This window comes from Aquarana catesbeiana, linkage group LG02 (genome assembly GCF_042186555.1).
Source record: "Aquarana catesbeiana isolate 2022-GZ linkage group LG02, ASM4218655v1, whole genome shotgun sequence".
In the NCBI taxonomy this organism is placed as follows: Eukaryota; Metazoa; Chordata; class Amphibia; order Anura; family Ranidae; genus Aquarana; species Aquarana catesbeiana.
The window spans coordinates 186,132-202,504 of record NC_133325.1 but is presented as its reverse complement, the minus strand read 5'-3'; positions in this window follow the sequence as shown (position 1 = coordinate 202,504).

Sequence of the window (16,373 nt, the reverse complement as noted above, 5' to 3'; positions counted from 1 at the left end):
GTCCCCAAAATGCAACCCAGCAAACACCAACAGACAGCAAACACACACCAACAGACAGCAAACACCAACAGACAGCAAGACTTGTATACTCTAACACTTGTTTTTAACTCCCACTTAATCCAGCTCCACTTACACCAAGCTCCACAGCTTCAAACTGAGCATGCTCAGACTGAGTCCTACAACAAGTTAAATAGGCACCTGTGAGCAATTAACCACACCCCTTAATTGATAGACTGATGAAACAAGAAAAAAAAAAAAAAAAGCTATTTAAAAAGTGACAGCAAAAGGCAAATTAAAAACTAAAAGCAAAAGTCCCCAAAATGCAACCCAGCAAACACCAACAGACAGCAAACACACACCAACAGACAGCAAACACCAACAGACAGCAAGACTTGTATACTCTAACACTTTTTTTTAACTCCCACTTAATCCAGCTCCACTTACACCAAGTTCCACAGCTTCAAACTGAGCATGCTCAGACTGAGTCCTACAACAAGTTAAATAGGCACCTGTAATCAATTAACCACACCCCTTAATTGATAGACTGATGAAACAAGAAAAAAAAAAAAAAGCTATTTAAAAAGTGACAGCAAAAGGCAAATTAAAAACTAAAAGGAAAAGTCCCCAAAATGCAACCCAGCAAACACCAACAGACAGCAAACACACACCAACAGACAGCAAACACCAACAGACAGCAAGACTTGTATACTCTAACACTTGTTTTTAACTCCCACTTAATCCAGCTCCACTTACACCAAGCTCCACAGCTTCAAACTGAGCACGCTCAGACTGAGTCCTACAACAAGTTAAATAGGCACCTGTGAGCAATTAACCACACCCCTTAATTGATAGACTGATGAAACAAGAAAAAAAAAAAAAAGCTATTTAAAAAGTGACAGCAAAAGGCAAATTAAAAACTAAAAGGAAAAGTCCCCAAAATGCAACCCAGCAAACACCAACAGACAGCAAACACACACCAACAGACAGCAAACACCAACAGACAGCAAGACTTGTATACTCTAACACTTGTTTTTAACTCCCACTTAATCCAGCTCCACTTACACCAAGCTCCACAGCTTCAAACTGAGCATGCTCAGACTGAGTCCTACAACAAGTTAAATAGGCACCTGTGAGCAATTAACCACACCCCTTAATTGATAGACTGATGAAACAAGAAAAAAAAAAAAAAAAAAGCTATTTAAAAAGTGACAGCAAAAGGCAAATTAAAAACTAAAAGCAAAAGTCCCCAAAATGCAACCCAGCAAACACCAACAGACAGCAAACACACACCAACAGACAGCAAACACCAACAGACAGCAAGACTTGTATACTCTAACACTTGTTTTTAACTCCCACTTAATCCAGCTCCACTTACACCAAGCTCCACAGCTTCAAACTGAGCATGCTCAGACTGAGTCCTACAACAAGTTAAATAGGCACCTGTGAGCAATTAACCACACCCCTTAATTGATAGACTGATGAAACAAGAAAAAAAAAAAAAAGCTATTTAAAAAGTGACAGCAAAAGGCAAATTAAAAACTAAAAGGAAAAGTCCCCAAAATGCAACTCAGCAAACACCAACAGACAGCAAACACACACCAACAGACAGCAAACACCAACAGACAGCAAGACTTTTATACTCTAACACTTGTTTTTAACTCCCACTTAATCCAGCTCCACTTACACCAAGCTCCACAGCTTCAAACTGAGCATGCTCAGACTGAGTCCTACAACAAGTTAAATAGGCACCTGTAAGCAATTAATCACACCCCTTAATTGATAGACTGATGAAACAAGAAAAAAAAAAAAAAAAAAAGCTATTTAAAAAGTGACAGCAAAAGGCAAATTAAAAACTAAAAGCAAAAGTCCCCAAAATGCAACCCAGCAAACACCAACAGACAGCAAACACACACCAACAGACAGCAAACACCAACAGACAGCAAGACTTGTATACTCTAACACTTGTTTTTAACTCCCACTTAATCCAGCTCCACTTACACCAAGCTCCACAGCTTCAAACTGAGCATGCTCAGACTGAGTCCTACAACAAGTTAAATAGGCACCTGTGAGCAATTAACCACACCCCTTAATTGATAGACTGATGAAACAAGAAAAAAAAAAAAAAAAGCTATTTAAAAAGTGACAGCAAAAGGCAAATTAAAAACTAAAAGGAAAAGTCCCCAAAATGCAACTCAGCAAACACCAACAGACAGCAAACACACACCAACAGACAGCAAACACCAACAGACAGCAAGACTTGTATACTCTAACACTTGTTTTTAACTCCCACTTAATCCAGCTCCACTTACACCAAGCTCCACAGCTTCAAACTGAGCATGCTCAGACTGAGTCCTACAACAAGTTAAATAGGCACCTGTAAGCAATTAATCACACCCCTTAATTGATAGACTGATGAAACAAGAAAAAAAAAAAAAAAAGCTATTTAAAAATTGACAGCAAAAGGCAAATTAAAAACTAAAAGGAAAAGTCCCCAAAATGCAACCCAGCAAACACCAACAGACAGCAAACACACACCAACAGACAGCAAACACCAACAGACAGCAAGACTTGTATACTCTAACACTTGTTTTTAACTCCCACTTAATCCAGCTCCACTTACACCAAGCTCCACAGATTCAAACTGAGCACGCTCAGACTGAGTCCTACAACAAGTTAAATAGGCACCTGTGAGCAATTAACCACACCCCTTAATTGATAGACTGATGAAACAAGAGAAAAAAAAAAAGCTATTTAAAAAGTGACAGCAAAAGGCAAATTAAAAACTAAAAGGAAAAGTCCCCAAAATGCAACCCAGCAAACACCAACAGACAGCAAACACACACCAACAGACAGCAAACACCAACAGACAGCAAGACTTGTATACTCTAACACTTGTTTTTAACTCCCACTTAATCCAGCTCCACTTACACCAAGCTCCACAGCTTCAAACTGAGCATGCTCAGACTGAGTCCTACAACAAGTTAAATAGGCACCTGTGAGCAATTAACCACACCCCTTAATTGATAGACTGATGAAACAAGAAAAAAAAAAAGCTATTTAAAAATTGACAGCAAAAGGCAAATTAAAAACTAAAAGGAAAAGTCCCCAAAATGCAACCCAGCAAACACCAACAGACAGCAAACACACACCAACAGACAGCAAACACCAACAGACAGCAAGACTTGTATACTCTAACACTTGTTTTTAACTCCCACTTAATCCAGCTCCACTTACACCAAGCTCCACAGCTTCAAACTGAGCAGGCTCAGACTGAGTCCTACAACATGTTAAATAGGCACCTGTGAGCAATTAACCACACCCCTTAATTGATAGACTGATGAAACAAGAGGAAAAAAAAAGCTATTTAAAAAGTGACAGCAAAAGGCAAATTAAAAACTAAAAGGAAAAGTCCCCAAAATGCAACCCAGCAAACACCAACAGACAGCAAACACACACCAACAGACAGCAAACACCAACAGACAGCAAGACTTGTATACTCTAATACTTGTTTTTAACTCCCACTTAATCCAGCTCCACTTACACCAAGCTCCACAGCTTCAAACTGAGCATGCTCAGACTGAGTCCTACAACAAGTTAAATAGGCACCTGTAAGCAATTAACCACACCCCTTAATTGATAGACTGATGAAACAAGAAAAAAAAAAAAAGCTATTTAAAAAGTGACAGCAAAAGGCAAATTAAAAACTAAAAGGAAAAGTCCCCAAAATGCAACCCAGCAAACACCAACAGACAGCAAACACACACCAACAGACAGCAAACACCAACAGACAGCAAGACTTGTATACTCTAACACTTGTTTTTAACTCCCACTTAATCCAGCTCCACTTACACCAAGCTCCACAGCTTCAAACTGAGCATGCTCAGACTGAGTCCTACAACAAGTTAAATAGGCACCTGTGAGCAATTAACCACACCCCTTAATTGATAGACTGATGAAACAAGAAAAAAAAAAAAAAGCTATTTAAAAAGTGACAGCAAAAGGCAAGTTAAAAACTAAAAGGAAAAGTCCCCAAAATGCAACCCAGCAAACACCAACAGACAGCAAACATACACCAACAGACAGCAAACACCAACAGACAGCAAGACTTGTATACTCTAACACTTGTTTTTAACTCCCACTTAATCCAGCTCCACTTACACCAAGCTCCACAGCTTCAAACTGAGCACGCTCAGACTGAGTCCTACAACAAGTTAAATAGGCACCTGTGAGCAATTAACCACACCCCTTAATTGATAGACTGATGAAACAAGAAAAAAAAAAAAGCTATTTAAAAAGTGACAGCAAAAGGCAAATTAAAAACTAAAAGGAAAAGTCCCCAAAATGCAACCCAGCAAACACCAACAGACAGCAAACACACACCAACAGACAGCAAACACCAACAGACAGCAAGACTTGTATACTCTAACACTTGTTTTTAACTCCCACTTAATCCAGCTCCACTTACACCAAGCTCCACAGCTTCAAACTGAGCATGCTCAGACTGAGTCCTACAACACGTTAAATATTCACCTGTGAGCAATTAACCACACCCCTTAATTGATAGACTGATGAAACAAGAAAAAAAAAAAAAAAAAAGCTATTTAAAAAGTGACAGCAAAAGGCAAATTAAAAACTAAAAGGAAAAGTCCCCAAAATGCAACCCAGCAAACACCAACAGACAGCAAACACACACCAACAGACAGCAAACACCAACAGACAGCAAGACTTGTATACTCTAACACTTGTTTTTAACTCCCACTTAATCCAGCTCCACTTACACCAAGCTCCACAGATTCAAACTGAGCACGCTCAGACTGAGTCCTACAATAAGTTAAATAGGCACCTGTGAGCAATTAACCACACCCCTTAATTGATAGACTGATGAAACAAGAAAAAAAAAAAAAAAAGCTATTTAAAAAGTGACAGCAAAAGGCAAATTAAAAACTAAAAGGAAAAGTCCCCAAAATGCAACCCAGCAAACACCAACAGACAGCAAACACACACCAACAGACAGCAAACACCAACAGACAGCAAGACTTGTATACTCTAACACTTGTTTTTAACTCCCACTTAATCCAGCTCCACTTACACCAAGCTCCACAGCTTCAAACTGAGCATGCTCAGACTGAGTCCTACAACATGTTAAATAGGCACCTGTGAGCAATTAACCACACCCCTTAATTGATAGACTGATGAAACAAGAGGAAAAAAAAAGCTATTTAAAAAGTGACAGCAAAAGGCAAATTAAAAACTAAAAGGAAAAGTCCCCAAAATGCAACCCAGCAAACACCAACAGACAGCAAACACACACCAACAGACAGCAAACACCAACAGACAGCAAGACTTGTATACTCTAACACTTGTTTTTAACTCCCACTTAATCCAGCTCCACTTACACCAAGCTCCACAGCTTCAAACTGAGCATGCTCAGACTGAGTCCTACAACAAGTTAAATAGGCACCTGTAAGCAATTAACCACACCCCTTAATTGATAGACTGATGAAACAAGAAAAAAAAAAAAAAAGCTATTTAAAAAGTGACAGCAAAAGGCAAATTAAAAACTAAAAGGAAAAGTCCCCAAAATGCAACCCAGCAAACACCAACAGACAGCAAACACACACCAACAGACAGCAAACACCAACAGACAGCAAGACTTGTATACTCTAACACTTGTTTTTAACTCCCACTTAATCCAGCTCCACTTACACCAAGCTCCACAGCTTCAAACTGAGCATGCTCAGACTGAGTCCTACAACAAGTTAAATAGGCACCTGTGAGCAATTAACCACACCCCTTAATTGATAGACTGATGAAACAAGAAAAAAAAAAAAAAAGCTATTTAAAAAGTGACAGCAAAAGGCAAGTTAAAAACTAAAAGGAAAAGTCCCCAAAATGCAACCCAGCAAACACCAACAGACAGCAAACATACACCAACAGACAGCAAACACCAACAGACAGCAAGACTTGTATACTCTAACACTTGTTTTTAACTCCCACTTAATCCAGCTCCACTTACACCAAGCTCCACAGCTTCAAACTGAGCACGCTCAGACTGAGTCCTACAACAAGTTAAATAGGCACCTGTGAGCAATTAACCACACCCCTTAATTGATAGACTGATGAAACAAGAAAAAAAAAAATCTATTTAAAAAGTGACAGCAAAAGGCAAATTAAAAACTAAAAGGAAAAGTCCCCAAAATGCAACCCAGCAAACACCAACAGACAGCAAACACACACCAACAGACAGCAAACACCAACAGACAGCAAGACTTGTATACTCTAACACTTGTTTTTAACTCCCACTTAATCCAGCTCCACTTACACCAAGCTCCACAGATTCAAACTGAGCACGCTCAGACTGAGTCCTACAATAAGTTAAATAGGCACCTGTGAGCAATTAACCACACCCTTTAATTGATAGACTGATGAAACAAGAAAAAAAAAAAAAAAAGCTATTTAAAAAGTGACAGCAAAAGGCAAATTAAAAACTAAAAGGAAAAGTCCCCAAAATGCAACCCAGCAAACACCAGCAGACAGCAAACACACACCAACAGACAGCAAACACCAACAGACAGCAAGACTTGTATACTCTAACACTTGTTTTTAACTCCCACTTAATCCAGCTCCACTTACACCAAGCTCCACAGCTTCAAACTGAGCATGCTCAGACTGAGTCCTACAACAAGTTAAATAGGCACCTGTGAGCAATTAACCACACCCCTTAATTGATAGACTGATGAAACAAGAAAAAAAAAAAAAAAAAGCTATTTAAAAAGTGACAGTTAAAGGCAAATTAAAAACTAAAAGCAAAAGTCCCCAAAATGCAACCCAGCAAACACCAACAGACAGCAAACACCAACAGACAGCAAGACTTGTATACTCTAACACTTGTTTTTAACTCCCACTTAATCCAGCCCCACTTACACCAAGCTCCACAGCTTCAAACTGAGCATGCTCAGACTGAGTCCTACAACAAGTTAAATAGGCACCTGTGAGCAATTAACCACACCCCTTAATTGATAGACTGATGAAACAAGAAAAAAAAAAGCTATTTAAAAAGTGACAGCAAAAGGCAAATTAAAAACTAAAAGCAAAAGTCCCCAAAATGCAACCCAGCAAACACCAACAGACAGCAAACACACACCAACAGACAGCAAACACCAACAGACAGCAAGACTTGTATACTCTAACACTTGTTTTTAACTCCCACTTAATCCAGCTCCACTTACACCAAGCTCCACAGCTTCAAACTGAGCACGCTCAGACTGAGTCCTACAACAAGTTAAATAGGCACCTGTGAGCAATTAACCACACCCCTTAATTGATAGACTGATGAAACAAGAAAAAAAAAAAAAGCTATTTAAAAAGTGACAGCAAAAGGCAAATTAAAAACTAAAAGGAAAAGTCCCCAAAATGCAACCCAGCAAACACCAACAGACAGCAAACACACACCAACAGACAGCAAACACCAACAGACAGCAAGACTTGTATACTCTAACACTTGTTTTTAACTCCCACTTAATCCAGCTCCACTTACACCAAGCTCCACAGCTTCAAACTGAGCACGCTCAGACTGAGTCCTACAACAAGTTAAATAGGCACCTGTGAGCAATTAACCACACCCCTTAATTGATAGACTGATGAATCAAGAAAAAAAAAAAAAAAGCTATTTAAAAAGTGACAGCAAAAGGCAAATTAAAAACTAAAAGGAAAAGTCCCCAAAATGCAACCCAGCAAACACCAACAGACAGCAAACACACACCAACAGACAGCAAACACCAACAGACAGCAAGACTTGTATACTCTAACACTTGTTTTTAACTCCCACTTAATCCAGCTCCACTTACACCAAGCTCCACAGCTTCAAACTGAGCATGCTCAGACTGAGTCCTACAACATGTTAAATAGGCACCTGTGAGCAATTAACCACACCCCTTAATTGATAGACTGATGAAACAAGAAAAAAAAAAAAAAAAAAAAAAGCTATTTAAAAAGTGACAGCAAAAGGCAAATTAAAAACTAAAAGGAAAAGTCCCCAAAATGCAACCCAGCAAACACCAACAGACAGCAAACACACACCAACAGACAGCAAACACCAACAGACAGCAAGACTTGTATACTCTAACACTTGTTTTTAACTCCCACTTAATCCAGCTCCACTTACACCAAGCTCCACAGCTTCAAACTGAGCATGCTCAGACTGAGTCCTACAACAAGTTAAATAGGCACCTGTGAGCAATTAACCACACCCCTTAATTGATAGACTGATGAAACAAGAAAAAAAAAAAAAGCTATTTAAAAAGTGACAGCAAAAGGCAAGTTAAAAACTAAAAGGAAAAGTCCCCAAAATGCAACCCAGCAAACACCAACAGACAGCAAACATACACCAACAGACAGCAAACACCAACAGACAGCAAGACTTGTATACTCTAACACTTGTTTTTAACTCCCACTTAATCCAGCTCCACTTACACCAAGCTCCACAGCTTCAAACTGAGCACGCTCAGACTGAGTCCTACAACAAGTTAAATAGGCACCTGTGAGCAATTAACCACACCCCTTAATTGATAGACTGATGAAACAAGAAAAAAAAAAAGCTATTTAAAAAGTGACAGCAAAAGGCAAATTAAAAACTAAAAGGAAAAGTCCCCAAAATGCAACCCAGCAAACACCAACAGACAGCAAACACACACCAACAGACAGCAAACACCAACAGACAGCAAGACTTGTATACTCTAACACTTGTTTTTAACTCCCACTTAATCCAGCTCCACTTACACCAAGCTCCACAGCTTCAAACTGAGCATGCTCAGACTGAGTCCTACAACACGTTAAATAGGCACCTGTGAGCAATTAACCACACCCCTTAATTGATAGACTGATGAAACAAGAAAAAAAAAAAAAAAAAAGCTATTTAAAAAGTGACAGCAAAAGGCAAATTAAAAACTAAAAGGAAAAGTCCCCAAAATGCAACCCAGCAAACACCAACAGACAGCAAACACACACCAACAGACAGCAAACACCAACAGACAGCAAGACTTGTATACTCTAACACTTGTTTTTAACTCCCACTTAATCCAGCTCCACTTACACCAAGCTCCACAGATTCAAACTGAGCACGCTCAGACTGAGTCCTACAATAAGTTAAATAGGCACCTGTGAGCAATTAACCACACCCCTTAATTGATAGACTGATGAAACAAGAAAAAAAAAAAAAAAAGCTATTTAAAAAGTGACAGCAAAAGGCAAATTAAAAACTAAAAGGAAAAGTCCCCAAAATGCAACCCAGCAAACACCAACAGACAGCAAACACACACCAACAGACAGCAAACACCAACAGACAGCAAGACTTGTATACTCTAACACTTGTTTTTAACTCCCACTTAATCCAGCTCCACTTACACCAAGCTCCACAGCTTCAAACTGAGCATGCTCAGACTGAGTCCTACAACATGTTAAATAGGCACCTGTGAGCAATTAACCACACCCCTTAATTGATAGACTGATGAAACAAGAGGAAAAAAAAAGCTATTTAAAAAGTGACAGCAAAAGGCAAATTAAAAACTAAAAGGAAAAGTCCCCAAAATGCAACCCAGCAAACACCAACAGACAGCAAACACACACCAACAGACAGCAAACACCAACAGACAGCAAGACTTGTATACTCTAACACTTGTTTTTAACTCCCACTTAATCCAGCTCCACTTACACCAAGCTCCACAGCTTCAAACTGAGCATGCTCAGACTGAGTCCTACAACAAGTTAAATAGGCACCTGTAAGCAATTAACCACACCCCTTAATTGATAGACTGATGAAACAAGAAAAAAAAAAAAAAAAGCTATTTAAAAAGTGACAGCAAAAGGCAAATTAAAAACTAAAAGGAAAAGTCCCCAAAATGCAACCCAGCAAACACCAACAGACAGCAAACACACACCAACAGACAGCAAACACCAACAGACAGCAAGACTTGTATACTCTAACACTTGTTTTTAACTCCCACTTAATCCAGCTCCACTTACACCAAGCTCCACAGCTTCAAACTGAGCATGCTCAGACTGAGTCCTACAAGTTAAATAGGCACCTGTGAGCAATTAACCACACCCCTTAATTGATAGACTGATGAAACAAGAAAAAAAAAAAAAAAAAAGCTATTTAAAAAGTGACAGCAAAAGGCAAGTTAAAAACTAAAAGGAAAAGTCCCCAAAATGCAACCCAGCAAACACCAACAGACAGCAAACATACACCAACAGACAGCAAACACCAACAGACAGCAAGACTTGTATACTCTAACACTTGTTTTTAACTCCCACTTAATCCAGCTCCACTTACACCAAGCTCCACAGCTTCAAACTGAGCACGCTCAGACTGAGTCCTACAACAAGTTAAATAGGCACCTGTGAGCAATTAACCACACCCCTTAATTGATAGACTGATGAAACAAGAAAAAAAAAAAAGCTATTTAAAAAGTGACAGCAAAAGGCAAATTAAAAACTAAAAGGAAAAGTCCCCAAAATGCAACCCAGCAAACACCAACAGACAGCAAACACACACCAACAGACAGCAAACACCAACAGACAGCAAGACTTGTATACTCTAACACTTGTTTTTAACTCCCACTTAATCCAGCTCCACTTACACCAAGCTCCACAGCTTCAAACTGAGCATGCTCAGACTGAGTCCTACAACACGTTAAATAGGCACCTGTGAGCAATTAACCACACCCCTTAATTGATAGACTGATGAAACAAGAAAAAAAAAAAAAAAAAGCTATTTAAAAAGTGACAGCAAAAGGCAAATTAAAAACTAAAAGGAAAAGTCCCCAAAATGCAACCCAGCAAACACCAACAGACAGCAAACACACACCAACAGACAGCAAACACCAACAGACAGCAAGACTTGTATACTCTAACACTTGTTTTTAACTCCCACTTAATCCAGCTCCACTTACACCAAGCTCCACAGCTTCAAACTGAGCATGCTCAGACTGAGTCCTACAACAAGTTAAATAGGCACCTGTAAGCAATTAACCACACCCCTTAATTGATAGACTGATGAAACAAGAAAAAAAAAAAAAAAGCTATTTAAAAAGTGACAGCAAAAGGCAAATTAAAAACTAAAAGGAAAAGTCCCCAAAATGCAACCCAGCAAACACCAACAGACAGCAAACACACACCAACAGACAGCAAACACCAACAGACAGCAAGACTTGTATACTCTAACACTTGTTTTTAACTCCCACTTAATCCAGCTCCACTTACACCAAGCTCCACAGCTTCAAACTGAGCATGCTCAGACTGAGTCCTACAAGTTAAATAGGCACCTGTGAGCAATTAACCACACCCCTTAATTGATAGACTGATGAAACAAGAAAAAAAAAAAAAAAAAAGCTATTTAAAAAGTGACAGCAAAAGGCAAGTTAAAAACTAAAAGGAAAAGTCCCCAAAATGCAACCCAGCAAACACCAACAGACAGCAAACATACACCAACAGACAGCAAACACCAACAGACAGCAAGACTTGTATACTCTAACACTTGTTTTTAACTCCCACTTAATCCAGCTCCACTTACACCAAGCTCCACAGCTTCAAACTGAGCACGCTCAGACTGAGTCCTACAACAAGTTAAATAGGCACCTGTGAGCAATTAACCACACCCCTTAATTGATAGACTGATGAAACAAGAAAAAAAAAAAAGCTATTTAAAAAGTGACAGCAAAAGGCAAATTAAAAACTAAAAGGAAAAGTCCCCAAAATGCAACCCAGCAAACACCAACAGACAGCAAACACACACCAACAGACAGCAAACACCAACAGACAGCAAGACTTGTATACTCTAACACTTGTTTTTAACTCCCACTTAATCCAGCTCCACTTACACCAAGCTCCACAGCTTCAAACTGAGCATGCTCAGACTGAGTCCTACAACACGTTAAATAGGCACCTGTGAGCAATTAACCACACCCCTTAATTGATAGACTGATGAAACAAGAAAAAAAAAAAAAAAAAAGCTATTTAAAAAGTGACAGCAAAAGGCAAATTAAAAACTAAAAGGAAAAGTCCCCAAAATGCAACCCAGCAAACACCAACAGACAGCAAACACACACCAACAGACAGCAAACACCAACAGACAGCAAGACTTGTATACTCTAACACTTGTTTTTAACTCCCACTTAATCCAGCTCCACTTACACCAAGCTCCACAGATTCAAACTGAGCACGCTCAGACTGAGTCCTACAATAAGTTAAATAGGCACCTGTGAGCAATTAACCACACCCTTTAATTGATAGACTGATGAAACAAGAAAAAAAAAAAAAAAAGCTATTTAAAAAGTGACAGCAAAAGGCAAATTAAAAACTAAAAGGAAAAGTCCCCAAAATGCAACCCAGCAAACACCAACAGACAGCAAACACACACCAACAGACAGCAAACACCAACAGACAGCAAGACTTGTATACTCTAACACTTGTTTTTAACTCCCACTTAATCCAGCTCCACTTACACCAAGCTCCACAGCTTCAAACTGAGCATGCTCAGACTGAGTCCTACAACAAGTTAAATAGGCACCTGTGAGCAATTAACCACACCCCTTAATTGATAGACTGATGAAACAAGAAAAAAAAAAAAAAAAAGCTATTTAAAAAGTGACAGTTAAAGGCAAATTAAAAACTAAAAGCAAAAGTCCCCAAAATGCAACCCAGCAAACACCAACAGACAGCAAACACCAACAGACAGCAAGACTTGTATACTCTAACACTTGTTTTTAACTCCCACTTAATCCAGCCCCACTTACACCAAGCTCCACAGCTTCAAACTGAGCATGCTCAGACTGAGTCCTACAACAAGTTAAATAGGCACCTGTGAGCAATTAACCACACCCCTTAATTGATAGACTGATGAAACAAGAAAAAAAAAAAGCTATTTAAAAAGTGACAGCAAAAGGCAAATTAAAAACTAAAAGCAAAAGTCCCCAAAATGCAACCCAGCAAACACCAACAGACAGCAAACACACACCAACAGACAGCAAACACCAACAGACAGCAAGACTTGTATACTCTAACACTTGTTTTTAACTCCCACTTAATCCAGCTCCACTTACACCAAGCTCCACAGCTTCAAACTGAGCACGCTCAGACTGAGTCCTACAACAAGTTAAATAGGCACCTGTGAGCAATTAACCACACCCCTTAATTGATAGACTGATGAAACAAGAAAAAAAAAAAAAGCTATTTAAAAAGTGACAGCAAAAGGCAAATTAAAAACTAAAAGGAAAAGTCCCCAAAATGCAACCCAGCAAACACCAACAGACAGCAAACACACACCAACAGACAGCAAACACCAACAGACAGCAAGACTTGTATACTCTAACACTTGTTTTTAACTCCCACTTAATCCAGCTCCACTTACACCAAGCTCCACAGCTTCAAACTGAGCACGCTCAGACTGAGTCCTACAACAAGTTAAATAGGCACCTGTGAGCAATTAACCACACCCCTTAATTGATAGACTGATGAATCAAGAAAAAAAAAAAAAAAGCTATTTAAAAAGTGACAGCAAAAGGCAAATTAAAAACTAAAAGGAAAAGTCCCCAAAATGCAACCCAGCAAACACCAACAGACAGCAAACACACACCAACAGACAGCAAACACCAACAGACAGCAAGACTTGTATACTCTAACACTTGTTTTTAACTCCCACTTAATCCAGCTCCACTTACACCAAGCTCCACAGCTTCAAACTGAGCATGCTCAGACTGAGTCCTACAACATGTTAAATAGGCACCTGTGAGCAATTAACCACACCCCTTAATTGATAGACTGATGAAACAAGAAAAAAAAAAAAAAAAAAAAAAGCTATTTAAAAAGTGACAGCAAAAGGCAAATTAAAAACTAAAAGGAAAAGTCCCCAAAATGCAACCCAGCAAACACCAACAGACAGCAAACACACACCAACAGACAGCAAACACCAACAGACAGCAAGACTTGTATACTCTAACACTTGTTTTTAACTCCCACTTAATCCAGCTCCACTTACACCAAGCTCCACAGCTTCAAACTGAGCATGCTCAGACTGAGTCCTACAACAAGTTAAATAGGCACCTGTGAGCAATTAACCACACCCCTTAATTGATAGACTGATGAAACAAGAAAAAAAAAAAAGCTATTTAAAAAGTGACAGCAAAAGGCAAATTAAAAACTAAAAGCAAAAGTCCCCAAAATGCAACCCAGCAAACACCAACAGACAGCAAACACCAACAGACAGCAAGACTTGTATACTCTAACACTTGTTTTTAACTCCCACTTAATCCAGCTCCACTTACACCAAGCTCCACAGCTTCAAACTGAGCACGCTCAGACTGAGTCCTACAACAAGTTAAATAGGCACCTGTGAGCAATTAACCACACCCCTTAATTGATAGACTGATGAAACAAGAAAAAAAAAAAAAAGCTATTTAAAAAGTGACAGCAAAAGGCAAATTAAAAACTAAAAGGAAAAGTCCCCAAAATGCAACCCAGCAAACACCAACAGACAGCAAACACACACCAACAGACAGCAAACACCAACAGACAGCAAGACTTGTATACTCTAACACTTGTTTTTTACTCCCACTTAATCCAGCTCCACTTACACCAAGCTCCACAGCTTCAAACTGAGCATGCTCAGACTGAGTCCTACAACAAGTTAAATAGGCACCTGTGAGCAATTAACCACACCCCTTAATTGATAGACTGATGAAACAAGAAAAAAAAAAAAAGCTATTTAAAAAGTGACAGCAAAAGGCAAATTAAAAACTAAAAGCAAAAGTCCCCAAAATGCAACCCAGCAAACACCAACAGACAGCAAACACACACCAACAGACAGCAAACACCAACAGACAGCAAGACTTGTATACTCTAACACTTGTTTTTAACTCCCACTTAATCCAGCTCCACTTACACCAAGCTCCATAGCTTCAAACTGAGCATGCTCAGACTGAGTCCTACAACAAGTTAAATAGGCACCTGTGAGCAATTAACCACACCCCTTAATTGATAGACTGATGAAACAAGAGAAAAAAAAAAGCTATTTAAAAAGTGACAGCAAAAGGCAAATTAAAAACTACAAATAAAAGTCCCCAAAATGCAACCCAGCAAACACCAACAGACAGCAAACACACACCAACAGACAGCAAACACCAACAGACAGCAAGACTTGTATACTCTAACACTTGTTTTTAACTCCCACTTAATCCAGCTCCACTTACACCAAGCTCCATAGCTTCAAACTGAGCATGCTCAGACTGAGTCCTACAACAAGTTAAATAGGCACCTGTGAGCAATTAACCACACCCCTTAATTGATAGACTGATGAAACAAGAAAAAAAAAAAAAAAAAAGCTATTTAAAAAGTGACAGCAAAAGGCAAATTAAAAACTAAAAGGAAAAGTCCCCAAAATGCAACCCAGCAAACACCAACAGACAGCAAACACACACCAACAGACAGCAAACACCAACAGACAGCAAGACTTGTATACTCTAACACTTGTTTTTAACTCCCACTTAATCCAGCTCCACTTACACCAAGCTCCACAGCTTCAAACTGAGCACGCTCAGACTGAGTCCTACAACAAGTTAAATAGGCACCTGTGAGCAATTAACCACACCCCTTAATTGATAGACTGATGAAACAAGAAAAAAAAAAAAGCTATTTAAAAAGTGACAGCAAAAGGCAAATTAAAAACTAAAAGGAAAAGTCCCCAAAATGCAACCCAGCAAACACCAACAGACAGCAAACACACACCAACAGACAGCAAACACCAACAGACAGCAAGACTTGTATACTCTAACACTTGTTTTTAACTCCCACTTAATCCAGCTCCACTTACACCAAGCTCCACAGCTTCAAACTGAGCATGCTCAGACTGAGTCCTACAACAAGTTAAATAGGCACCTGTGAGCAATTAACCACACCCCTTAATTGATAGACTGATGAAACAAGAAAAAAAAAAAAAAGCTATTTAAAAAGTGACAGCAAAAGGCAAATTAAAAACTAAAAGGAAAAGTCCCCAAAATGCAACCCAGCAAACACCAACAGACAGCAAACACACACCAACAGACAGCAAACACCAACAGACAGCAAGACTTGTATACTCTAACACTTGTTTTTAACTCCCACTTAATCCAGCTCCACTTACACCAAGCTCCACAGCTTCAAACTGAGCACGCTCAGACTGAGTCCTACAACAAGTTAAATAGGCACCTGTGAGCAATTAACCACACCCCTTAATTGATAGACTGATGAAACAAGAGAAAAAAAAAAAAGCTATTTAAAAAGTGACAGCAAAAGGCAAATTAAAACTAAAAGGAAAAGTCCCCAAAATGCAACCCAGCAAACAC